Source organism: Hesperophylax consimilis, chromosome 1 (assembly GCF_061612785.1).
Source record: "Hesperophylax consimilis isolate HC1 chromosome 1, BYU_Hcon_1.0, whole genome shotgun sequence".
Taxonomy (NCBI): domain Eukaryota; kingdom Metazoa; phylum Arthropoda; class Insecta; order Trichoptera; family Limnephilidae; genus Hesperophylax; species Hesperophylax consimilis.
The window spans coordinates 48,876,450-48,904,226 of NC_142836.1; the positions used below are offsets into that span (position 1 = coordinate 48,876,450).

Genomic DNA, 27,777 nt, shown 5'->3' on the forward strand with positions numbered 1-27,777 from the left:
TATTTATTGCTTGTTCTCAAAGTAGGTACCGTTTTGCATAAATACGTTTCCACGACGATTTTACAAACATGATTTAGGCGCTGAATCTCATTTTTTAGAAAAAAAGAATCCATTCTTAAAACATATCAATTTATAAATATTAATCATGTACCAAAATGAATTGGTTTGTATTTTTAGTTTGAAGTATAAAGAAGAGCATTAATTTAAAAAAAAATAGTGTTGCCTATCTACGAAAGAAGGGTCGTCAGTATTGGAGGGGTTCGTCCATTTTTAATAAGTCCTCGTGATTGGATCTTCACCCAAGTTTCTCTCGGTTAAGAATGCTTCAGGGCCACCCTGAATTAATGAAGAGGATTGGGTTGAACCACTTCAATATGAGAATACTGATAAAAATAGACATTTGCGCGGAAAAGAGAAAGTAAGCGAAACTATGAAACTAATATACGCTTGTATGGGCGCAATAAGGAGAAAGAACATATATCTTTTAGGTTATCTAATCTAACAGAAAATTTTTACTGTGTATAACTGCATTCCACATACTTTGAAACAACCTACCAATAATTCACCAACGCACAAAATAATAAAAAAAATAGATCACAGCCTGGGTCAAAATTAAAGGCACACAAAATTTCCAAAACCTATACCCAAAACAAACATGAATACTTCAAATTATAACCATCGGTATAATTTTTTTTATTTTCTTCTCCCCTCTTCTCAATTGCTTCATTAGGTTTACTTAATGTAGTACACCTATCTTTTCTTTTCTTTTCACGAGTACACGTATCGACGAGTTCCTAATACTATTTAAGGCACATTTTCTATATCAAAACGAATCATCCTCTAATTTGATTCACATGATTACATCATGTCTTCCTGGTACAAGTATATCCCTGACTCCTTATATCTACTTGCCTTGTACAAATATATTCTTCTCTCATTGGACTTCTGACATTAGTTTACCTATCTCCGTCCGTTAAGTAGGCTAATTTCAAAGTACGAGTGCTACATTTAAAACGAATTTGAAACATTTCATCCGTCATGTTTAATGGAATAGATCAGACATTCAGGTTGTTTTCTTCATCTTATTAATAACGCTAAGGTAAATCATTATTTCCGAAATCCCTAATCCGAAATTCATTCCTACAATATTACACCACACTAAAACCCTGGAAATCAAATTTATCATATATTCAGCCTATTTAAAAATAATATATAGTATATTTGCGGCACGTTCCAGAGTGGAAGATACTATCAGTATCGCCCTGGTGTAAGACCACCATTCAGAATTGAAACGTTGCTTGAAATGGCTTTAGCCGTGTTTGGTGACCAGATCTGAATAGCCAGGTACTTCCCCACCTTCCTCTTCCCCATCTCCCTCCCCTCCCCAATACCCTCAGCCTCACAACATACCCCAATTGGGGATGCCATAGTCTCACTCGCTCCAGACGGGAGCAGTTGAGACTCTTGTGCGGTATTACTGTAAAAAAAAAAAAAAAAAATTTTATCACTTGCTCACTGCCAGGAGTATCACTCCAACTCAATTGTGGAATGCTAATTTGGCACACCTAATTATAACTTTTCATTAGTTACCAGAACATGAACTTCTCCAATAGCTAATTTTACCGTACTTAAACTTTTTTTATTGTCCTTATCAACCTTCAAAAACTTTCAAATATACTACATAAGCACACAAAATCGCCAACTGGCTCCAAGCATTCATCGTTCAATATTGTTTTCACATCAACATTTTGAAGTTTTCAGAAAACAACCGTATTTGCTCGTTCTTTCTTGTATACTTAATTAACAGTAACTGCAGAACGACAAGTAGTTTCTGCGCAAACTTTAGGTCTACCTCTTAGCCGTTGAGAGTGCTTGCTGAGATAAATACACGTCACTGCTTCAGCCGTTTACAGTAGAGCAGGGGACAGATGGCTTCGGCACTCGCGTCCCTGGCGTTATGCGTCATTGCAAGGCGGCAAATTCTAATTCCTAACGACGTGCAGAAGACATTGATCAGGTGTGCGATAGATTGACCCTTCTTTTGTGAATAAAAACCACTTAAAATAATCAAAACACTCGTCAGATTTTTAGGAATATCCTAATTAGTTCCCATTGGATGAATCATACACGTTTAAGTACAAGAAAGGTCCAAAACTAAGAAGAATTGCAAAATAAAATGTACCTAGATAATTTCGAAAAGAAATGAACGCATAAATCAACAGAATTCAACGACCCTTCACCAACTATTTGAAAATCTCAGCAGAATAACTCGGTAGAAGTGGATAGCACCTTAAAATTAGATTGATACTTACTTCAAATGCTCGTTTACAATCTGGAAATGTGACGTTTTGTGCTTCAAAAGCCACTCTAGTCTTTTCAATATCTATGGTAGAGGATGATTTCATACCTAGTTAACTGTGTGTACTATAAAATATGTACTGATTTTACTTTCAACGTGCCGATGCCGGCGCAGATAATTTAAATTTGCTCTCATAGCAAGTGATGTAAGCGTGACACATTGAATTACCTAATCTGCCACTTAGCAGTCTCCATGACAACTAATAGCAACTTCCTACGAAGGGTTTTGATAATAATGTGAATTATTAAAAAAGAAAAGGTGTTGAGTTTTCTTCTCGTGATAAGAGAGTTTCCCATATGATGATAATACCATGTTAAGTCAGAGGTACAAATCTATTGCATTTAAAAGGTTTATGAATTGAAAATATATCGCCAAAAGTTTTTAAAAAAAGCACCACTTAATTTTTGGAAACATCGCTAGCCAAATCGAATACTCTTCTATGAATTAACTTATGGTCACAGCAAAATCAAAGGCATGTAATCTAGCAGAGGAAGATTACCGTTGCTAGGACTAATCCAGCGTCAGAAGTGTTAGTTATATCAGAATCTTCTCGCACAACATATTGCAAAACCGCGGATTTTTAAAGTTGGGGTCACGATCCTTAGTAATGAGAAGACAAAAGAATTGTAAGAAAATTATAAAAAAAATCAACATGTCTAGACTCACTGAAGCTTCACTTTCAAGATTAAATTAACATATTTCTATTGCAAGGGTGTTAAGAGACGTACATGTCATACATTCATACGATTCATGAAAAAGTATTATTATAGTTACGGTTGGGTCAGCAGTTACTCGGCTGAATTAACAGTAGGCATTGGGTAGTTACGGTTGGGGCCAGCAGTTACTCGGCTGAATGAACAGTAGGTATTGGATAGTTACGGTTGGAGTCAGCAGTTACTCGGCTGAATGAACAATAGGTATTGGGTAGTTACGGTTGGGGTCAGCAGTTCCTCGCTTGAATGAACAGTAGGTATTGGATAGTTACGGTTGGGGTCAGCAGTTACTCGACTGAATGAACAGTAGGTATTGGACAGCTATGGTTTGTGTGGGCAGTTACTCGGCTGAATGAACCGTGAGGTGAAAGAAAATCTGAATTTTAAATTTATAAATAAATAAATAAAAAAAAAACTGTCACCAAAGATACACTTTCCATCCCTTCTACTTATATATTACTTCGTATTCATAAAATGTTAGATATATTCTAATTGAAAACGAGCCATTTGTCTTTCATTTTATATATTTCAATTCCTACGTCCTAATTTGAATGACTTACGAGAATTACTCCTTGGCGAGTGTTTTATTTTTTATTATATTAATGTATCAATACAATATCGTAGGTGGTCAAAGTGTACGTTGAATTTTACTTTACTAATTATTAAAGAATATTTTTATCACAGAACAACCGATTAATCACAACTTTTAATATTATTTCGGAGCAAACTTCTGAATTGTATTATGTTTTTAAATGTATTTAAAAACAAATGTATTTTAAAATACGTTTTGCAATAAAAGTGTGCATTCGGAAGAGTTATTATTACTTTATGAGCTTCCTTTTTATGCGGAATGAATATTTGAAATGTTTTACTGTGGTAATTTTTCTGATCAGATTTTTCACGTTAAAATGTTTAATGAATGTTTCGTAAATCAACTTTTGCTACTTTGGTCCAATTAGGTTTGGATCTAAATCAATAATTTCTTGAACATATTTTTTATTGTCGTTAACTTTGTGATTCTTCTTTAAATGTAAATTCTGGACAGTAGTTTAGATCAGTTTTTTTTAACAAAGTGTTAACAAAACTGCCCAAACCACCTAACTGGGGTTTATTAAGTTCACCATGTTTTCTTGTATTGACTCTTGAATTAAAAAAAATATGTATCCAAACTACACATTTTATAAGAAGAGAACAAGAGTCCCAACCATCTGGAACCATTGATACTATGGCATCCCCAATTGAGCTATGTTGAGAGGTGATGTAATGGATGGGAAGGAGATGGGGAAGCGAAAGGTTGGGAAGTTATTTAACTATTCAGATCTGGTAACCGAACATGGCTATAGCCATTTCAAGCAACGCTTAAATTTTTAATTGTTGTTTTCTCGCCCTGGTGGACGACACTAACACCATTTATTGGAATGTGCCACAAGTAAAGAATTGCTTAATTCAATACAGTTTACTTACGCATTTACTGGATTTGAACTTGCGACCTCCGGATTGCTAGTCGAGAGCCTTACCCCTTGACCACGAAAGCCGTCAAAAATGGCGAAAACCTTATTTTCTCATGAGATTTTCCACATCAGAAAAAAACATTGTATTTAAAAATGTTTTGCAGCGAAATGGCTAAATGTTTAGATGTGTTTTGCCTGACGATTTACTCTCGACAACTTGTCCCGATAAACTGCACAAAGTCCGCTGTTTTTTAAGGGCCGTTAAGTTTTTTCACCTAGGGCTATTTGCGTGCGTTTGTCATATTTTATAATAACGTTGTTGGGCGCTATCACTGACGCCAGCGCCATGCCACTGCGCCAGTGCCAGTGCCAGTGCCAGTGCCAGTGCCAGTGCCAGTGCCAGTGCCAGTGCCATCACCGCGGCACCGCACCGCCCTGCCCAGTTCAGCTGTCATCGCGTATCGTGGCTAGTCGAGCCATGTCGAAATATATTTTCAGTACCGTATCATTTGTTATGAAAAGTCTTCTAATGACGCGTTATTTTTTACGCACTTGCGCTATTTCGCTAACTAGCCAGACATCTCGCCTGACGTAGGTTTATACAGGGCCGCCGCAAGGGATAGAATCACAGAACAGATAAATCAATAGAAATATATTATTGCAGTGACTAGTTTGTGGGGATGCCAGAAGAATTTTATTTTTGTTTTTATATTACATCTCATAAGAGCGATTCTATCTCCACAGCGTAAAGACAGAACCATATCGCCACCCAAGTAGAGCTGCGTTTTGAGGCGGGTTTTGGAAATATTTCCATTACCTTTAAACCTTACACAAAGGGGCGCTCTTGTGAATTTGAACTGCGATGACAACAGAATTAATCCATATTGAAGACGCAGAATGGTGCTGAAGCGAGTTCAAGCGACCGCCACCAGGTTGGGGCGCACACTTTGCAATTGAGGAAGCGGCGCCCCTGGATATATCATATAATTATTATAAGTAGGCTGCTTAATAGCCTCACAAGAGAGACGCTTAAATAAATTCGGGCGACTCTTAACGCGAAATGATAACTAATGATGATGATCAGAAGTTTCTCGTGTTTTGCGAGATTCAAAGAATAAATCATCGTTAAAATTAGAAGTTCCGATAATGTTTACTTAATCATTAATCATTTTGAGACTAACATTTAAAATCGTTCAAATTAAAATTTTTGCAGAATTTTCAATTTTTGCTTTAACTTATGATTTATAATTTCTTCGTTTGACATAGTTTTTATCATTAATTTCACTGTACTTGTCATAAGACGGTACTATGTTTATAAAAACACCCAGCCAGGTAAAGTCTAGGCATGGAGAGTTATTAATTAACTGACGATGAACTGAGATATACGAACCCCAATAGTCTTACCCCTATTATTATAATTAACTGAGATATACAAACCCAAATAGTCTTACCCCTATTATTATAATTAACTGACGATGATCTAAGATCTACGAACGTCAATATTCTTACCCCCATTATTATAATTTTATAAGCATTTTCACGAAATTTTACAATTTGTAAAATTAGTCGTTCGGTTTCGTCACGTTATAGTATATTATAACTTTAAAAATAATAATTGATCGTCTTACCCGTAAATGCTAATTTGTGGTTATATTACCAACATACAGGCAGCGCCTTAGTGGGCTCCCATCTACAAATATTAATTACCAAATATTAACTACTATTAGAAGTGTGAAGCGTCGTGCGTAACTCTGGTTCAATGAACTCAAGGTTGTTTTCCTTTAGTGGGTCATTTTCCGAATTGAATTTGATTGTGTGTGCAAAATTCAGAAAAGTGATTAAGTATATGCGTAAATTTATACAAAATTATTTTTTTTTAATTATGAAGACAATATTAGCTAATTTTAATCGAATATTTGTAACATAAAAATCAGAAAAAGATACGGTTGCATCTAGGACTTAAACCCAGTACCTTTCCAGGGCAGTGCTCTACCACTGAGCTAATTCGACCTTATTTCCTTATGATTATTCTGTTTCCAATTTTCGATTCCTCAAATCGTAACATAGAAATGTTATAATTTGAGGTTTTATTCAAGACGTTTAACGTAGATTACATTGAGGTATTCCTAAATAAAAACAAAAAATGTAGTTTTCTGGTTAAAATTAGAAGACCAATAATACTACTTGAGCTTAGAAAACACATTACGCACTACCCGCCCACTGTTAAACCTGCCACAGGTATTACATATATTTATTATATTATAGGTACTTTATATTAGCTAGAGCACCTAAAATAAAGAACTACTGTCAAAACTATTATGGCTTAAAAATATATTCATATAGATCTACAAACGCGAATTCTGAATGTATAAATTTCATTGTATTCTAGTATACGTAGAATTTATAAATATAATTTAAAAACGAATAAAATATCATGTCATTAAAACACACGGTTTGGTTGGTATGATAGAACCAGCAGTTTCATCACAACAATTCTACATGAGTAATATATCTATTGTCTAAAACATCCACATCAGGGTTGTCACTTCGTGGAAAAATCCCTAAATTGCGGGATATTTCAAGAATTTGGTTTTTTGCAGGAGAACCTTTTAGTGGGAAAATGCAGGTATTATGGGCGTTCTTGATTATCCAACCATATTTAAATATAATATTTACAATAATTTGAGAATGCAATATATTTCGTTTTCGTTTGGAGCAAATTTTCAAAAAAGTCTTGTTTTAAAGCCTGAACGAAAGAAAAATTAAAAATGACTAGATAGTTAAAAAAAAAATGCTAATATCAATAAAATTTTATATCATTTTGGAGGTAAAGGAACCTGTAGAAATTTTGTGGGGAATTTGAAAATATCTTCATTGGGAGGCGAGAATGGGTACCACCGCACCGGGAACCATTTATTGGATAAAAAATACCTCTGCCATATGTCACCCTAAGTGGTTCGCGTTCACGTTTGGGGACTTAGTAGGGGTGCCCAGGTTAATTGGGGGTGAGGTTTGTACTGGTCTTGGCAGCGGATGTGTTTACCCACCAACCGTGTGGCGTGCCAGATCGGGAGTGATTGGTTGAGGAAAATCTTTTGACCTCTCTAACGGGACTTTCTCGCGACATCAGCTTACACCGTGTGGGATTCATACGTCTGTCACTCCTGGACGCATTGACCCCCAGATTTCTACCCACCCTTCACGCCATTTTCTACCAAGAAATTTCTCTCCTACCTTTCCTAAAAAACAGCATTTTAGAACATATGCGCTGGCAACTCTGTTCCACATTCATATTTGAACAGTAAAATAAAATATTTTAATGCAATTTCTTAACCGGAAAATTATTTATCAGGAGCGGTCATGGATGCATTTTTGCAATTTGATTCAATACGATAACATTAATAACGAGATGTTAAAATTTTAACCTGTGTTATTAGCGGGTAAACTTACGAATAAAAAACGTCTAGACTGCCATAAAACGTACAGCACCGATTGGAAAAAAACGTAGCTTTTTTGAGACTGATTAACGATGACGTCACGGGTCATTTCCATAGATTCGATCCGTCTTTTGAAGACCCGAAATATTAAAAATTATACATATAATAATAAATCTAACTATAACAATAAAAAAAACAGTTATTCGAGTTAGAAGGTCATTTTTCACATTTATTGAAAATATACTGCAGCGCCTCATTGCCGATATCGCTAGTAGAATTAAATTAAAATGTTAGCAGAGCTATGTTCGGTAATTCGGAGATAAGTCCCTTTCAAAATGATCGAGGATTGTTTTGTAATTAAAATATCAATGAAACACAAATTAATGCTTACTAACCTAACAATAAACGTAATCACAGCCCAGCACGTTTCTAATTACCAAGCACTGTTATTAATCTGAAATACTAAATCTACAAAGCTAGTGTTTTATTACTAATAAGTCGGTTCATACATTGAATATTAAAATGTTATGTTCCTCACAAAAATCTTAACGTCTTGTAATGCTAATTTCTAACAAAATAAAATATTATTCAGCTTTCACAGAAATCAATGATTTTGTTGTTGTAGTAAATTATTATATTATGTGTACCCATAAAGTAATATAAAATAATATAATAAAACATTTATCAAAACACTATTGAATTTAACATATAGATATCCGACCGGGTTTCGCTTAGCTAAAGCTTATATTTAATCAATTAATAATAATTAAATACAGACAGACATATATATACAAAGGAAAATAGTATAATAACGGAGAAAAATATATGCAGAATAGAAGGAGACAACATATTAAAGGAGGTGGATAGATAATGGAAAAGGAGAGCAGAGATTAACGGAACAAGTTGTATACAGGACGTCCGGTATATTCAATTAACCTCCATCGTATTAGTAACCATGCTGTCAAATGTCATTCCTTTGTTTTTAAAAAGCCCTAAAATGGTATTTTAATAAAATTATTGGTCCAGTTGACTTATGCAGGAAACTTTCTTATAATTACTTTGTCTTTCTTATAACGCAATGATTAAATTTCAATGAATAAATATTTAACCGTGATTTTTGTCAGATTCAAACTGGTAACCTACTAAATTCAGTTAAATAGAGCGGAGAAACTCATGAATTCCGCTCCAAGTAAAACGTTTTTTAGTCTGGGAAAAACACTAATGAAGAAGATTTTTCTACACAGTTCTGAAATTTTTAATTGAGTTTGCACAGAGATTACCAATTCTTACGAGTTTTTTAAAATTATTTTAACTTTATGTACGGAGATTTACGCAATTAAAATATGCATATTTTATTTTGCAAAACGTTAAATGAATTAATTTATAATTATTATCAAGCTTTGTAGAGCTCCATTTTAATTTAAAGTTTTTTTTAAATATTTTAGTTAAAAAAGTTCTGTTGGATAATTATTACAAGAAATTACAGCTGTTTCAACATGAGAAACTACAAAAGGATTTAATAATAGAATTGAGAAACTGAACTTTAAAAAATGTTTACACATTTTAGCTTCAAAATCCTTGGACAAAAATTTTCAAAAAAATTTGCAAAAAGTCTATATCCGCCCAGTTAATGGTTGCGGGGCCTTTTTCATTAAAATCTTAAATTTGGATTTGAGGTTAAAATTCTTGACCAAACCCCAAATTTGTTTTTTTTTTTTAAATAACAAATATTTAAAACGGATACGTTCTATTTAAAAAAGAGGTATGCCATTAAAGAATTATTTTTTTAATGTTTTTTTGGGGAATTTTCATATTTTTTGTGACAATAATGTTAATAATTTTAATAAAACTATATTGCCCAACCAACAGCGAAAATATATGAAATATAAAATTGAATATCACAATAAAACGTTTTGCCCTTGGTTGTGTTTTTAAAACTTTTTTTTAACTTAATTTCTAAAATTTGAAAAAAAAAACATTATCATAAAATGAATATAATAAAAAGAAAATGGTGCACCGTTTAATGTTGTATTTCAGAAAAAATCCGTTTCCTTTTCTTCAGATGACACCTTCCTTTTTCTAGTTTAGGTGTATCCCGGGATATTTAGTCTCGTATAAGCCAACTGGAGCTTACCTTTATCACTAGGTTTAGATTTACGGGGAGGCCATGTGTAATAATTTTCCCTAGCCAAAAATTTTTTCCATAAACAACATTTTATTTGCCAACCAAAGTGGCTGTCGTTTTAATAATATTATTAGAAACCCAGGAAACTTCCCAGTTATCGTTTGACATTTATATTTGCATTAGTGCAACGCGAATGTAACATTTTACCGGTATGACAAATATTTAACAAATACAATTTTTTTAAGTCAAGTAGCTTTTAAATAAAGTTTCATACCGTTGCTTACTAAACAGGGTTTACAAAATTTTTGATAATTTTGGCTACGAAATCGAAATTTTTTAAATAAAAATATTTAATGAATCGTCTTTTGGGTCGAAATTTTTAACGCCTAACCGAATTCAATAAAATTTTGTGAACGGTAACGGTTGGTTACCGTTCACAAAATTATTAGTACTAGCAGTTAAAAACCCGCTCCGCGGGTTTTTTTCTGCTAGGCCCTGCGGGCGGCTCTTGGTTGGGCTTCGCCCATTTTAAGTGATATTAACAACAGTTACATTTAATAGATAGATATTAGAAAATTCACAGAGAGAGGGTGAGTATATATATATTGTTAAAACACGGAACAGGAAGGAGTTAATTAATAATAACATGCTAAATTTACGCATAATAAGAATGACAGTTGTTTGAATAAATGAAATTTTACGTATTTGTGATGGATTATTTCAAATGAAACACTATTATTGACTACATGTCTACAACTGATATTAACTGTTATCGTACCTAATATAATTAGCTCATAGGAGACTTACAGTGCTTAAATATGTGTTACAACCGTCAATGTATATAAGTTGAATCAATATCGTTTAGTTTGTCACAATTAAAGATAGTTTTAACAAAGTTGACTTAAATAATAGATTATTACATATTGATTAATTGTACCCGTGTTTATGAATAAAAGGAGGGTAATTGTGCGATGACATTAGCAGTCGGTTTAATTAAAAGGTGTTAATTTTACTCCAACTGGTGGTAATTCTTTACCTACAACTGTTACTGTATCTAATAAAGTTTAAAGCTAGATTATATATACACCTCCATCAGGAGAGTAAAAATCTATATATAAAGGTAGATTATTACAATATAGCGCCCCTGAGGTGATATCTCACAAAAGCGGCGCTATGCAAATTGTCCAATAAATAAATAAATATAATGTTTACATTTTATTGTGTATACACCGAAGTCAAAAATTAAATATAGATTGCAATTGGGAAAGAAGAAGTGGAAGGAGGGGGGAGGGGTAAGAGTAGGCTGGGTTTATAATAATTAGGAATTACAATATCGTTAGACGGGAAAGACCAGTTGAGTGGGAAAATATTTAAAAGAGAGTTTATAAAAAAATTCTTGTTAATTATATCTGCTTTTATATTAATATGTTTCCTCATTTCTAAAATTTCAAAATTATTTATAGTGAAGTATTTTAAGACCTGAAAAAAACAAATAGCATATAACCATAAAACAATATATTCATAAGACAAATAGCATTTAATAACGGTTATTCTAATAAATTGATAGTTGAAATACTAAATAAAAAAATTAAACACATTCTCTTCAAACGGTTTTTCTAAAGATAGAAATAAACAATGGCGTAGAATTCTGTTTGTGGATAACGATACTTCTAAAATTATATATATAAACAATCCTGGTACCATTCAACTGGCGTTTTACACTAATAACAATGAAGAAATATATTCTAAATAATAAAGATAGCAAAATTCAAACAAAAAAATCAGGAGTTTAAAAACTCAATTGAGATGATTGTAACAAAGGTAGAACCAATAGAAACTTTGAAGTCAGAACTAAAGAATATCGCAGGGCTATAAATGGAAATAGTGAATCTGAGTTTGCAAATAATCTTTTGAATAATGATCACACTTTCGATAAAAATTCAGGTCTTAAAATACTTCACTCAGGATATAAAGCATCGCAAATAAATAATTTTGAAATTTTAGAAATTAGAAAACATGCCAATATAAAATCAGATATAAATAATAAGAAAAAAATATAAATAATAATGATAAATGCCAAAGTGATAAGCTTCCAGAAGAAATCTTCTTATAAAACGCTTGTTTGGTAAGTAGTCAAGTATTGTGAGCTGCATATTTAAATATTCGCGCCAGGCATTTGGTTCGTTTTTAAACCGCCAGAGGTGCGCTCTGTCGGCCATCTTGAATAAACGCGTGAATTTTTATAAACGTCAAACATAATCACGTAACTGTGGAGAATTTTCATTTTAATGTAATTAATCCAATGGATTATGAACTTTTTAAAACATATTTTCTTCGATATTATCCAAAAATTATATGAGCAGAAACGATGCTTTTGAAGAAATCTCGTATTATTATGAGGCGATCCTATTTTAGTATGGAATAGTGTCTTAATATTCAAGTTACCCGAAACAGACAATTTTAATTTGACCAATCAGAGGGCCTACATCGTCCAGACGCTGGGACAATAATACTATCAGATTATTATTATAGTTTGAAAGATATGATAGTTTTGGTTCCGATAGGTGGCTCTGTTTTTGACATCTAAATTAAAAAATATATTTATACTTTTGTTCTTCTCTTTCTTTTCCAAATTTCTCATTTAAAAATACATTCAACCACAAATTTCAACTTCCCTACATCCCTCTCTTTCAATATTTATTTCTTTAATAACACCCTGTTTATGGGATTTTACATATGAATAGTAAAAATGATATATTAATACAGTACATATTAAGTAGACATAACTAAACTGCCCCTGCATTTGATTTGTGATAAATTAAAGATTTTCTCTGACTCGGTATAATTATTTCCTTCCATGAGTATTCTGGGCAATGATGAATACATATGGTAGTTAGTATCGGAATTTCTGCACTGAAATAAATCCAGACTTCTGTAGATATTCCCGCGCATTCTAATGCAACGTTATGTCAATAAGCATTGATTAATTTTCGGAGATTTGAGATTTTGAACAAACGAACAATAACAGTTTTATTTATGCAGTTATATTTTTTTATATTTCATTATATTTATAAAAATGCCTCTTTAATCGTGATAAATGATTTATTTATTCAACTATATATTTTGTATTGTGAAATATTAATAAATAAAGTAGGACATGTCCCTACTAGAGATTTACAACACCTTTTGACTTTAAAACAATTTATCAGTTCGGAAAAATATTTTGTACTCAAATTCAATTAATTAATTAATATTTGTTTGAAAAAAACGCCTCCGTAGTCAAGGAGTAAGGCTTATTACTATTTGATTGCTTTGTATTATTTCACCGTTTAATCATGTATAATAATACAAGATATATTTGCGGCACTTTCCATAGTTGAAGATTCTCTCAATATCGCCCTGGTGTAGAACCATCATTCAGAAATGAAACGTTGCTTGAAATGGCTTTAGCCGTGTTTGGTGACCAGATCTGATTATCCAGGAACTTCCCCACCATCCTCTTCCCCATCTGTTTCCCCTCCCCACTACCATCCGGCGGTGGTCATCCCCCCTGCATTGTAAAACTATCTAGCGGTGGTTATTCCCATTGCATTGTAAAACTATTCAGCGGTGGTCATCCACACTGCATTGTAAAACTATCCGGCGGTGGTAATCCCCACTGCATTGACTACCACAACACGGGCATAAGCCTAGTGTGGTAGTCAAAAGAAAATGTACTGCATCATAGTGTACATATTTATTAAATAAAAAAAATAAAAAATAATTGTAAAACTATCCGACGGTAGTCATCTCCACTATATTGTAAAACTATCCGGCGGTGATCATCCCCACTGCATTGTAAAACTATCCAGCGGTGGTCATCCCCACTGCATTGTAAAACTATCCAGCGGTGGTCATCCCCACTGCATTGTAAAACTATCCGGCGGTGGTCATCCCCACTGCATTGTAAAACTATCCAGCGGTGGTCATCCCCACTGCATTGTAAAACTATCCGGCGGTGGTCATCCCCACTGCATTGTAAAACTATCCAGCGGTGGTCATCCCCACTGCATTGTAAAACTATCCAGCGGTGGTCATCCCCACTGCATTGTAAAACTATCCAGCGGTGGTCATCCCCACTGCATTGTAAAACTATCCAGCGGTGGTCATCCCCACTGCATTGTAAAACTATCCAGCGGTGGTCATCCCCACTGCATTGTAAAAAGAAGAAAACGAAATATTTTAACTAGAAGAGAATTAAAGAATCTCTGGGGATGCTTACAGGAATAACTTGTGTCTTAAAAAATATCGGCTTTAAAATATGAATCCTGAACTTACAGTCCCGGAAAGTTTATTTTACGATCTAAATTCCTTCGAAAGTACTAAATTTCTTAGAAGTAATAAATAAAATAATGATAGTTTTAAGTTTTAGAGACAAACTCTTCCAAAGGGGATTATTTTAATTTTTAATTTAAGCGACACAAAATTCAACCTAAAATACGTTGCCATTTCAAAATAACTAACTGAAGTAATCTCGATGTCGTAATGCCTGAAACAATCTACATATATAATGTCGTCGATGACTTTGTCATTAAAGATAAAACATGTAAAATGTGTATTGTTTACACGAAATGCAGATGACCACACATATGCGGTAATTTGTAACCGGACAATTATGAATAAATCGCAATTGTATTGCATTTTTACCTAAAAATTTTCGTTGAAAATTTAAAATAGATACCAGCCAAATAGTACGAGCTAGAAGAACAATGCCAAGTAATTGTACGCATTTTAGAAATTCCCCCTAGCCCTAATTATATAAAGTAGCCACATAATCCTTTACCACAGGACTGCGGAAATGGCAGCTGCCGGGAGATAATGGTTCATTTGGAGAGATCATGAACCTGGGTGGACCATGGAGTATCTTTTTTTTTTTTTTTTGTTATTTGTTTTTGGGGTATTATGCCGTGTTGCGCTAACTCCTTCTTTAGCCAACGTTTCGGACAGCATTGCAGTGTCCATCATCAGGGCAGATGTCTTATTTGAGGTTGTGTTAAAATGTGAGCTTAAGTATGAGGTTGTGATACCGTGTTGCCAGCTCCAACCCTCCGAGCTAACATTAACGTATCATTTTTTATTTAAAGTGGTTTTCTTCGTTTAGCTCTGGTGTATCCGTCAATTACCGGATACCAAGAACTATTAAGCTTAGCTACATCGTCTCTATTAATGTTTACGGGATTTTTATGAATTTCAATGGCCTCCGTAATCAGCCGTGCTCTATAAGTTTTTGGTCTCCCCAGGATTTCAGGAACAAATCCAAAGTAATGCCCGGTGTCAATCAAATGCTCGGCAATTGCCGATTTGTCGATTTTCCGGGACAATGCTCTACCAACTGCGCTAATGGGACCCTATCCTCATCGGTCACTTTTAACTGTATCATACTTCGAATAAGAACTACCAACGTTGTCTTCATTTTTTCACCGCACATTTTTATTGGCAACTATCTTTATGTATGATCGCAAGATTCAACCCGAACTAAATGCAATCCTAGACAGCGTCTTATAGATAAACCTATCTTATTGTTTTTATTTTTAATGTGCGACATCTATTGACTTTTTCTGCAAGTCTAGAAATGAATTATTATTTTTCGGAATTACTTATTGAGTAAAACCTCAAATTATAATATTTAAATATTGAAGACAATATTAGTGATTCTTAAACGCAAATCTGAAACAGAAAAATCAGAAAAGGAAACGGTCACATCTGGGACTCGAACCCAGGACCCAGTTGGTATGGGCATGTTGGTAGAGTGGGACCCAATGGGCAGTTGGTAGTTTTATTTCTCAATTTGCGAGAAGGGTTTGAATACCACCGCCCCGGAAACCATTTATTGGATAACCAACACCCATTCCACAGGTCACCCTAAGTGGCTTGCTATGTTTGGTGACAAAGCAGAGGTGCCCGAGTTCGTGGGGTGAGATTTGTCTTTTTTCTTTTCCGATTTTCCTCTCTTTCCATTCCCTAAAAAAAACCTACAAACAACATCCCCAAAGATGACTAAGAGCCTGCAAATTTTTCCTCTGGGCCTCCTCTATGTGGAGCTAATGTAAAAAGTTACGATTTTGTACGCAGAGGACATAATATTAAAAACACTGCATAATTCTAATACTTAATATATTTAAAAGCTATGATATCCATACATTGATTTTATTACTAGTAGTTCTGTGAACAGCGGACCTCGATTCCATATAGTAAGTACATACTTTTCATAAATAAATATTAAAATCCTCCGAAATCATAAGATTTGTAAGTAGGTACTAATAAACCTTCCCGTTTCTGAAAGTTGTGTGAATAATGGACCTCGCGTCCAAAAGATTTCGTTCCTAATTGTCCTTATTTACTTCATCAATAATTGCAAAATCACTTTTTGTTGTCATTTTAATTTAAACCAATTAAATAACTTTGTATACCACAATTTCAAAACCACTGGTTTCTTCATCTCGATAAACTTATTAAACGACATACATGTCGAAGAAACCATTGGTTTTTAAACATGTAAATGCTTTTCGATTAAATAATGACGTTGACAAAGTTATTTATTTTATTTAAATTTTTCGTACTAATGAAAACCAAAATTTCCTCTGAAATCATAAAATTTGTAAATAGACACTAAAAAACCTACCCAATTAATTTACATTTCACATTTGAAGAGAAAATCTTTACTGAACCATTAACCTGTTGTGTGCCGAGGCTAAATCTTTACTGAACCATTAACCTGTTGTGTGCCAAAGCTAAATATTTACTGAACCATTAACCTGTTGTGTGCCGAGGCTAAATCTTTACTGAACCATTAACCTGTTGTGTGCCGAAGCTAAATATTTACTGAACCATTAACCTGTTGTGTGCCGAGGCTAAATCTTTACTGAACCATTAACCTGTTGTGTGCCGAGGCTAAATCTTTACTGAACCATTAACCTGTTGTGTGCCGAGGCTAAATCTTTACTGAACCATTAACATTTTGTGTGCCGAGGCCAAATTTTAGCTGTGCATCAGCTGATTTTATATTCGTTACAACTTACTCGTTGTCTGCAAAATTATGTTTTTGTAAATTATCCCGTCATACCATATAGGTAATGTTTAAATTTTTTTATAAAAACAGTACACAATTTAATGTTATCATTTTCTCTAGAGTAACTACTCAGAGATTATTTTTTTGATCATGCCTATCGATTACTGTGGCGCACCACATGTGAAAATGGCCACGATCTTGAAATGGAACCGGAAGGTAACAAACAAAATTACAGACAAGATGATGGAAAATCGATGATGGTCGAGGACATCTAATAGGACTTCACATCGTTCAGTCAATAAACTCTTTGGAAAATAATGAATTATTCATTATATATATATAAATATTAAAAAAGTTTACAAACTTTATTGAAATGTTAATTATTGATTATCAAATATTGCCATTAATAACTCCATATCATCAAATATACCAATTTCGGTTGTCTGTGGTGTGCGTTAGTCCTATGTGAAATCTGATTCAATAAACTTAATTTGCTTTGAATTTAGATGTCATTTTCAATTGAAACTAATTGTGTGTCCATCACAACACAAGCAACATTTTCAGCTTACTGTGGTGGTAGAAGAAGATTTTTAAATACTGTCAGGTTATTCGTAACCCGGGAATGTTTGTCTTTCTTAAAAAAAAGAAAAGTAGGTACTACCTACTATAAATTTTGTATTTTTTATTAGAAAATACTTTAAATACTAATATTAAAAATTGGAACTGATTTGTCAATAATTTATATTAGATAGTTCCCACATTATAAATAATATAAATGAGCGATTTAAAATTATAGCTGTATACGTTATATTCATAATGTATGTACCTATTTGAAAGTAAGACTTTTAGGGCACATTTAAGCACTTCTAAATAAATTTTCATATAAACGTTGTTTAGCCCCGTACCATGTAGATACTGTGTGTAATCTTCAGTTCAAATGATGTTGACCAAATTATCATAATCATATCACTGTAAATATATGTAAATGATATTTTAATACCTCCGAAACAATGTCAAAATAATGTGTTGTTTAAATCCCGCTTACAATAACAATGCGTTTTGATGAATTACTGTTGATATTCAACGAAGCGTTTATTATCCAAGTTCAAACAGTGGAAACTTACAACTGAATGGGTTATGATATCCGGATTCCAATCTATTCAATAGCAATAAGCTTTCAGAATCAAATGCGTTTCATTTCAAAAAGGCCGGAGTAATAATTTAAATATGCATTGAATAAACTAATTTATTTTGGAACTGAAAATAAGCACAGTCATTACACAAAAGGCTTTGATGTGGAATACGCTAGATTGACATTTGTAATAACAAGCTGGGAAGTGAATCAATGCTTCATGTGAAGGAATAATAATCTGTTCCTGAAATCCTTTTATGATCGATTCGAACTAATCATCCGAATAAAACTGAACCGATTTAAAAAAACTACAAGAATTAACAATATCGCAATCCGAGAAATTTATTCAAGTAATAAAGTACGTCTTTAAGTGTGTATTAATTTTATTTTAGCTATTTGTACATCCATGTTTACGAATATCTAATTTATTTTTTATTTTTTTTTCGACTTTATGTCCGTGTTAAATCTTCCGCACAGGAAAAACTAAACCCTTCCACATACTTTTCCACAAATGATCATCTAATCAATCTACATTTTGCAAGTGCATTATATAAGGATAATAAATAAAAAACAATACAAGAACAACACGTCAACCCACCAGAGATCAAATGGGAAAATAATTCACAGACTTCAGATATTTTTATATAAGAGGGTTCGGCTCGGTAGAACTCCTATCCAGACTATCGTCTGGATATATCACTCTTACTGATCCCTCAATATGAATATTTAAAAAATCTATTAAATGAATTTAATCCATGTATTTAAAATTATTTATGTTTGAATTTTTACATATATACATTCTTTGGCAGATCTAATACGCCTAAATTTTGCATGAGAGAGTTGGGTAAAATGCCAGTGGCCGAAACAACAAATGGTAATATTTTTATAGTCTGAGAATGCCAAATTCTTTTTATCTCATTTATATGGCTCCTACGATTCAGCTTGAATCTATCAATTGGTGCAGACTTTATTGTTTTGTATATTGGCTTTGTCCTTTTTTGGTACACGATGGTTTTATGCAACGATTTACTTCGATATTTCTAAAACGTGGATCACTATTACTTCGGCAGGTAATACGTACCCTAATTACAAAAAAAAACTTTTTATTTATTTGTTTGTTGTTTTTTTTGCCCAAACATATAAATTTATCATGATACTTATCTGCCATAAAATCAACGAGAATAATGTATTTGGAAAGGGTTCCGGTATCGCCGTACTTATTTTTATCATGATAAGGTAAATACTTATACCTACATGAACTCAACGAGGAACTTACTTTATTTAGTTCAATAACTCATTTCCCGAATTGTCCAAACTGTCCTAAGGCATAATACTTATTTCAAATCTTCTAAAATTACAAAATTATTAGCTCTTTTTATAATTAACACAATAAAATCCAATGTTATTATTTATTACCTGTTAAACCACGATTTCTAAATTGTATAAGTCAGTTATACACACTACTGAAAATCCTAGATGGGCGGGCGCAAAACATTAAAGGAACAGTTTCACAGTATGTGTATCAAAATTAACATCAAAACAAAGATTAGATAAATGTCAAAAACTTTATGATTAACGATTTACATTGAAAATCGAATTAGTCTAGAAATTGTTTGTAGTAGGTAGGTGTGTAAAGTTTAGTTTTTATAAATAATTATTATGAAGGCACACAAAGTAATTGAATTTTTTTTAAACTGTTAATAGCTGAGCCTTGTAAATAGTTTGTAGTCATTTGTATATATTCCACAGACTGCTTTGTCCACAGATAAAAGACAATTTTGATAATACGCGAGAATGATAATAGAAAAGGTTACATAAGTTTTTTTTGGCACATACTTCAAAAAATTAAAACACACCCGTGTATGTTGACGTAGGTAATTGAATAACATGTGTTAGTAGGTTGCTACAACGACGTAGATATATTTATGATGACGAAATGAACACGTTTTACATAACATGCATGCCTAAATGATTTCTAAACTTTTTTTTACATCAGGTTTCAACCCAGCTTCACGCGAAATTTGGATTGAAAATCATAGAAAAATAGATATTTTTCTTAGTTATTGAAAGTTCAATGTATATTTAAAAAATCCATAGCTTGTGACAGAAATAATTATTCGAGATAAAATAGTTTTAAACATTTTGAAAATTATACACAGGTTTTCTGCTTTATTATCTAGGAGCTGAAGTCTCCGGCGTTGTACGGGCTTTATGCAAAGCTTTCGATAATCAGATGTAGACAGAAGTTTTCAACTTATCTCGAACGGTAAGTGAACAAAATTTCATCACCACGAAGTATCAACATTCGGATTTTAGAATTGTGAATCTCGATTTGTATAATTATACGAAGCCACATATAATATTCTTTTGATGTGTATAAATCTTCAGTGTAGAAGATAGATTTTTTTAATATTAGCTGCACACAGAACGTTCTGAGGAAAAAATACCTCAGAGCCTATGTCATCCTAGGGGATGTTGTATGGAGAGTTCTTTTAGGAAAAATAATGGAAAAAAATTGATGAGGAGTAAGTAGTAAACTGGGGGTCAATGTATTCAAGAGTGACGGACGAATGAATCCATCCGTCCCACTGGGGTGCAAGGCGATGGGTCGAGAGAGTCCGACTGGAGAGGTCAAAAAGTTTCCCTCAACCAGTGTCTCCCGATTCGGCCCGCCGCCCAGCAGGTGACTTAGCCGCCAAGACAAACCTCACCCCATGAACCCGGACACCCCTGCTAACTCACCAAACGTAGCGAACCACTTGGTGTGACCTATCGCCAGGCGTTTGTTATCCAATAGATGGTTTCCGGGGCGGCGGAACCGGAACCTACCTTAGTTTTTATTTATCCAAGAGGGATTAGCCAGTTGTGAAGCATTCTTAGAATCATAATGCTAGGTTTCAATTTTATTCTCGCTTCACTGTGATTAACATTCTACTCTAATGAATTCAAAATTCACTTCAATCAATGGGATTTCATCCAAAGCCAACTAAATTGCTAATAATGAAAGAATAAGCAAATAGCACACAAAACTAAGATTTTATTAAAAGATAATTAGGGATTTGTCCATTCTAAGAAAATTTGGCATCAAATCGAAGCTTACCTCCAATTAAAGAATTAAAATTAATTGTAGTTTAGAATGTAAACAAAACGGACAGAGAAACAAATTTACTTACCATTTTAAACAAAAATAGACATAAATCAATTACATTACTTCTGTCTCAAGCGGAATTGACAAATAATTCCATTGAAATGTGTGGTTTCCACTCGAATTCCATAACAAGCGTAAAGGCGAAAATAGAAAATTCAACAATTTTTATGTTAATACCGTTCAAAAGTCCCAACTGCTCCCTTCTAACTGGAGCCAGTGAAACCATGGCATCCACCTTGGGGTTTGTTGTGAGGCTGACGGGTATGGGGACGGAAAAGGAAATATGATATAGGAAGAAGGGAAATTACCTGGCTATTCAGATCTGGTCATCAAACACGGCTAAAGTTATCTAAAACAACGTTTCAATTCTGAATGGTCGTCTTTCACCAAGGCGAAAATAAAAGTATCTACCGCTATGGAAAGTGCCGCAAGTATACTGTGCATTATTTTAGTATGAAATAAATTATGTTAGTATAGGTTGATTGTTGGGTAATTTGTAGGATGGTGGTCGTGATTTCATGTTTGGTAAGGACTGTGATTAGAAGGATACTGGAAATTGAATAGATGTTCCTAGCATGTGTGTCCCATGGAAGACCAAGAACGTTTCCGAGAGCTCGGTTTTGGACCACCTGCAGGTCATGCAACGGTGCAGGTTGCATGACCTGCAGGTGGCGGTGCGGTTTCATGTTTGGTAAGGACTGTGATTAGAAGGATACTGGAAATTGAATAGATGTTCCTAGCATGTGTGTCCCATGGAAGACCAAGAACGTTTCCGAGAGCTCGGTTTTGGACCACCTGCAGGTCATGCAACGGTGCAGGTTGCATGACCTGCAGGTGGCGGTGCGGTTTGATCCTTTTATAAGGTGCAAATGTAATGAAATCAATTGTCTTGAATCAATTGTCTTAATCATCACTCAGAGACTGTCATTTTTATCTAAAAAAATAAATTAAATGGATGATATTTACAACATAATTGATTTGGCTGACAATAATGAACCTAACATAACATTAGAAGATTCACATTCTTGCAAAATTTTTTTCAAAATTTTCTTTATTGTGCATGAATATTAGAAGTTTAAGCAAAAATTTTGATGAAACTGTTACTATGCTTGATTGCATTAATCATCGTCTAGAAGTACTAGTCTTCACAGAAGCTTGGCTGGGCAGTTTGATAAATATGCCTATCATTCCTGAGTATGTAGTCTACAAAACAAAGATGAACAATTTGCAAAATGATGGAGTAGCTATCTATATAAAGCAAAACATTCAGGTAACTGTTGAGGAAATTTCTCTCCTCAACGCCAACTGCTTAAAAATGCAATTTTCCAATACAATATGTTTAATAGCTATATATCGGTCTCCATCTCAGACTAATATAGATAACTTTCTCGATTCATTGGATGAATTGCTTGACTCTGTATCATTGCAATATAAAGAGATTATATTATGTGGGGACTTAAATATTGATACTCTAGATTTGAAGAACATAAAAACACAAAAATATCTATCACTTCTAGCATTTCATGGTATTAAGCCCATAATAAACTCACCAACAAGAGTAACTCCTAACAAATCAAGTTGCATTGATCATATTATGGCGAAATCAAAATTAAAACCACAGGGAGCAGCTTTTAATACTGGCATAACGGACCATTTTGCAATTTTGATGAAGTTTATGAGCTTAACTCTTAAAAATATTTCAAATAGTAATGGAAAACCGAAACTTATTGTTGACAACAACCTTTTAAAGACCAAATCTGATCTGGTCATCAAACACGGCTAAAGTTATCTAAAACAACGTTTCAATTCTGAATGGTCGTCTTTCACCAAGGCGAAAATAAAAGTATCTACCGCTATGGAAAGTGCCGCAAGTATACTGTGCATTATTTTAGTATGAAATAAATTATGTTAGTATAGGTTGATTGTTGGGTAATTTGTAGGATGGTGGTCGTGATTTCATGTTTGGTAAGGACTGTGATTAGAAGGATACTGGAAATTGAATAGATGTTCCTAGCATGTGTGTCCCATGGAAGACCAAGAACGTTTCCGAGAGCTCGGTTTTGGACCACCTGCAGGTCATGCAACGGTGCAGGTTGCATGACCTGCAGGTGGCGGTGCGGTTTGATCCTTTTATAAGGTGCAAATGTAATGAAATCAATTGTCTTGAATCAATTGTCTTAATCATCACTCAGAGACTGTCATTTTTATCTAAAAAAATAAATTAAATGGATGATATTTACAACATAATTGATTTGGCTGACAATAATGAACCTAACATAACATTAGAAGATTCACATTCTTGCAAAATTTTTTTCAAAATTTTCTTTATTGTGCATGAATATTAGAAGTTTAAGCAAAAATTTTGATGAAACTGTTACTATGCTTGATTGCATTAATCATCGTCTAGAAGTACTAGTCTTCACAGAAGCTTGGCTGGGCAGTTTGATAAATATGCCTATCATTCCTGAGTATGTAGTCTACAAAACAAAGATGAACAATTTGCAAAATGATGGAGTAGCTATCTATATAAAGCAAAACATTCAGGTAACTGTTGAGGAAATTTCTCTCCCCAACGCCAACTGCTTAAAAATGCAATTTTCCAATACAATATGTTTAATAGCTATATATCGGTCTCCATCTCAGACTAATATAGATAACTTTCTCGATTCATTGGATGAATTGCTTGACTCTGTATCATTGCAATATAAAGAGATTATATTATGTGGGGACTTAAATATTGATACTCTAGATTTGAAGAACATAAAAACACAAAAATATCTATCACTTCTAGCATTTCATGGTATTAAGCCCATAATAAACTCACCAACAAGAGTAACTCCTAACAAATCAAGTTGCATTGATCATATTATGGCGAAATCAAAATTAAAACCACAGGGAGCAGCTTTTAATACTGGCATAACGGACCATTTTGCAATTTTGATGAAGTTTATGAGCTTAACTCTTAAAAATATTTCAAATAGTAATGGAAAACCGAAACTTATTGTTGACAACAACCTTTTAAAGACCAAATTAAAGGAGGAATCCTGGGATACAGTACTATCAACGAAAGACGTCAATCTGGCAACAGATAATTTCATTAAATGTTTGATAACTCATGTGCAAAGTTGTACGTCAGTAAAAATTGAGAAACATTACAGAAAATATCTAAAACCATGGATAAATGTTGAAATAATCAAATGCCTCAGAACACGTGATAAATTGCACAATAAATGTAGAAGAGAAATCTATAACAAAGAACTGTTGGAATACTATAAAAGATATCGGAATTGGTGTACAAAGATAATACGAACAACAAAACAAGCATACTACAGAAGAAAATTGGATGAAGTCAATGGTAACATTAAACAACAGTGGAAGATTATAAAGGAGGCTATCAACCTACAAAAGGAACAAACTACCATAAAAAAATTGAAAATTAATAATATTATTACTTCAATGGAAGAGAGTCCAAATACAATTACTAATCATATAAATAACTTCTTCAGTGACATTGGTCCAAGCTTCGCTAATAATCTGTGCAGTGCTAATAAAACTAGTGAGATGTGTCTTGTGAATGATTTTAAATCTGAACATCACGTTACAGGGGACAATTTTTATTTTAAACCAACTAGCATTTCTGAAGTCACAAATGTGATAAATGATTTAAAAATGTCTTTCTCGTGCGGTATTGATTCTTTAAGTGTTATGGTGTTTAAAATGCATGTATCCGAATTAGCTGGTCCCATATCTCACCTTGTAAATATTAGCTTCGAGAGTGGGTTGTTCCCTTCTCATTGTAAGAAAGCTAAAGTAATTCCCCTTTTTAAAGGTGAAGATCGTCTAGATGTCAATAATTACAGACCTATATCCTTACTCAATACTCTTTCAAAAGTAATAGAGAGATTGGCTAAGTCGAGATTGGTATCATTCTTAGAAACAAATAATATACTCTCTAGCAATCAGTTTGGTTTCAGAGAGAATATAGGAACAAGTGATGCAGTGTTGAGGGTATTGTCCAAAGTCATTAGTGCGTTAGACTATGGAAAAAAAGCTTTGGCTGTGTTCTTAGATCTATCAAAGGCATTTGATACGGTGTCCCATGGATTACTCCTCAAAAAATTATCTTCTATTGGCATTCATAATACAGCACTAGGCTGGTTCACATCCTATCTAAGTGATAGAACGCAACAAGTAGAGATAAATAATCATTTAAGCAATAGCAAACCAATCTCTTTTGGGGTTCCGCAAGGTAGTGTGCTTGGACCAATATTGTTTTTAATCTACATTAATGATTTGTGTAATTTAGATATTCCAGGTAACATTGTTAGTTTTGCAGACGATACTGCTTTAATATTTGAGGGTAAAACCTGGAGAGATGCTTTTAACAAATGTGACTTAGGATTAAGAGCAGTAAAGAGTTGGCTGAATAATAACATCTTAACTTTGAATACAATAAAAACTAAATATGTGACATTTAGTATATCATCAAAAAGTCAGCCTTCTGGCACTCATAATCTAATTATACATAATTGTCTGCTAAATTTTAATTGCCAACCCTTGGAAAGTGTTTTTATTTTATTTTTTTATATTTACTCCACACAAGTGTAGATTGTATCATGTATCTAGGTGTAAAGATTGATAAATTTTTAAGATGGAATGACCATATCGATATGTTAACAAAAAATATCAGGAGACTTACATTTATTTTTAAAGAACTGCGACACATATTGGACAAAGAGAAATTAAAAACTGTCTATTTTGCCTTAGTCCAATCTCGACTTTCTTATAACATAGTATGCTGGGGATCATGTCTAAAGTCCAATGTTGAACCACTAAATATTACTCAAAAATTGATCCTTAAAGTAATGTACAAAAAAAAATTCTGTTATCCATCCAAACTACTTTATAAGGAATGTAATGTTATGTGTATAAAACAGCTATATATCACTCAAATACTTTGTAGATTTTTTATCAATATTAAATTTGCTGAAAGAACACAACAAATGCGGACAACTAGAATTAGCTCTACATTGAACTTTGTGGCTGTGCATACTAAAACTTCTTTTGGTCAAAGAAATTATTTACATCAGGCACCAATTATGTTTAATATTCTTCCAAATCATATTAAGTCTACCAATTCCTTAGTTAAATTTAAAAAATTAATTAAGATTTTTGTATTGACAGACAATTGTCTTAATATTTTTTCATCCTTGTCCTTTCTTAAATAATAAGATTTTGTATAAGTCCCATTTACTAAAAACTGAATGTCACCCTATCTGTCTTTATTATCTACTTTGCTTCTTCTTTTGAATAATGATTAGTTATGGTTAAAATATTGTTACAATATACTGTCAAATTACCCATCTGGTAACACATCTAATACTTATTTTTTTCTTTAATTTTGAAATATTTTTTGTTTGTATGTAGAATTAATTTATGTTTGTGATTACTCTTATGTTTGCTTCACTATAGTGTAAATTGTTAACCTCGATACAGGCTCAGTCCTAGTGAGGTTGATTTTTATGCGAAAAAAAAGTGTTTTATGGATAGTGAGATGCAATAAATAAAAAAAAATAAAATGAAAATGTGAACACAGAACACCTAATCTAACCGAACCTAACTACTGTCTTGTTTTTACTGAAATTACATTAGTGCACAATTATATATATTTTTTTTTGGAATATTTTTTGTTTTATTGTTTTCTCTTCAGTTTAAAAAGTAGCAAGTAAAACCTTAAATTGTAATATATATTCATTGAATATAATATTTGCGATCCTCAAAAGAAAATATGAAAGAGAAAAATCAGTCTGAAATAGGGTCGGATTAACTTAGTGGTAAAGCAGCGCCTGGGTTCAATTTGTTTCTGGTTTCGATTTTTGTTATGATTTTTCAGTTTTAAATTTTCATTTGAGAATCGTTAACATTGTCTTCAATGATTAAATATTACAAATTGAAGTTTCACTAATTAAGTTATTTAAAAAATAAATATTCATCATATACATGCAAAAGTCAATATTGCACATTAAAATAAAAACGGATATATTTATACAAGACACTATCTAGATTGCAGTTAGTTCGGAACGAATTTTGTCATCACACATAAAGATAGCAGCTAATAAAAATAATCGTTAAGATAATGCTGGTAGTTCTCGGAAGGAAATAGGGACGGATTAGTTTAGTGATAGAGAAACGCCTCAACGAGGCTAAGGTCCTGGGTTCAATTTTTAGATGCGACCGTATCTTTTTCTTATTGAAGACAATATTAGCGATTTCTAAACGAAAATCTGAAACAGAAAAATCAGAAAAAGATACGGTCACATCTAGGACTCGAACCCAGGACCCTTGTCTTTCCGGGACATTGCTC

The 27,777-nt window shown here is 33.1% G+C and overlaps 1 protein-coding gene across 3 annotated transcripts in view; it reads right to left on the minus strand.

Moving 5' to 3' along the window:
- The window catches only part of Stacl (SH3 and cysteine-rich domain-containing protein), a 350,766-nt gene that overhangs the window by 305,816 nt on the left and 17,173 nt on the right, over nucleotides 1–27,777 (minus strand). For all 3 annotated transcript variants that reach the window (XM_089634833.1, XM_089634823.1, XM_089634843.1), the window contains exon 2: nucleotides 6,152–6,213. The gene's annotated coding sequence lies outside the window, so the exon portion shown is untranslated. The remainder of the gene's footprint in view (nucleotides 1–6,151; nucleotides 6,214–27,777) is intronic.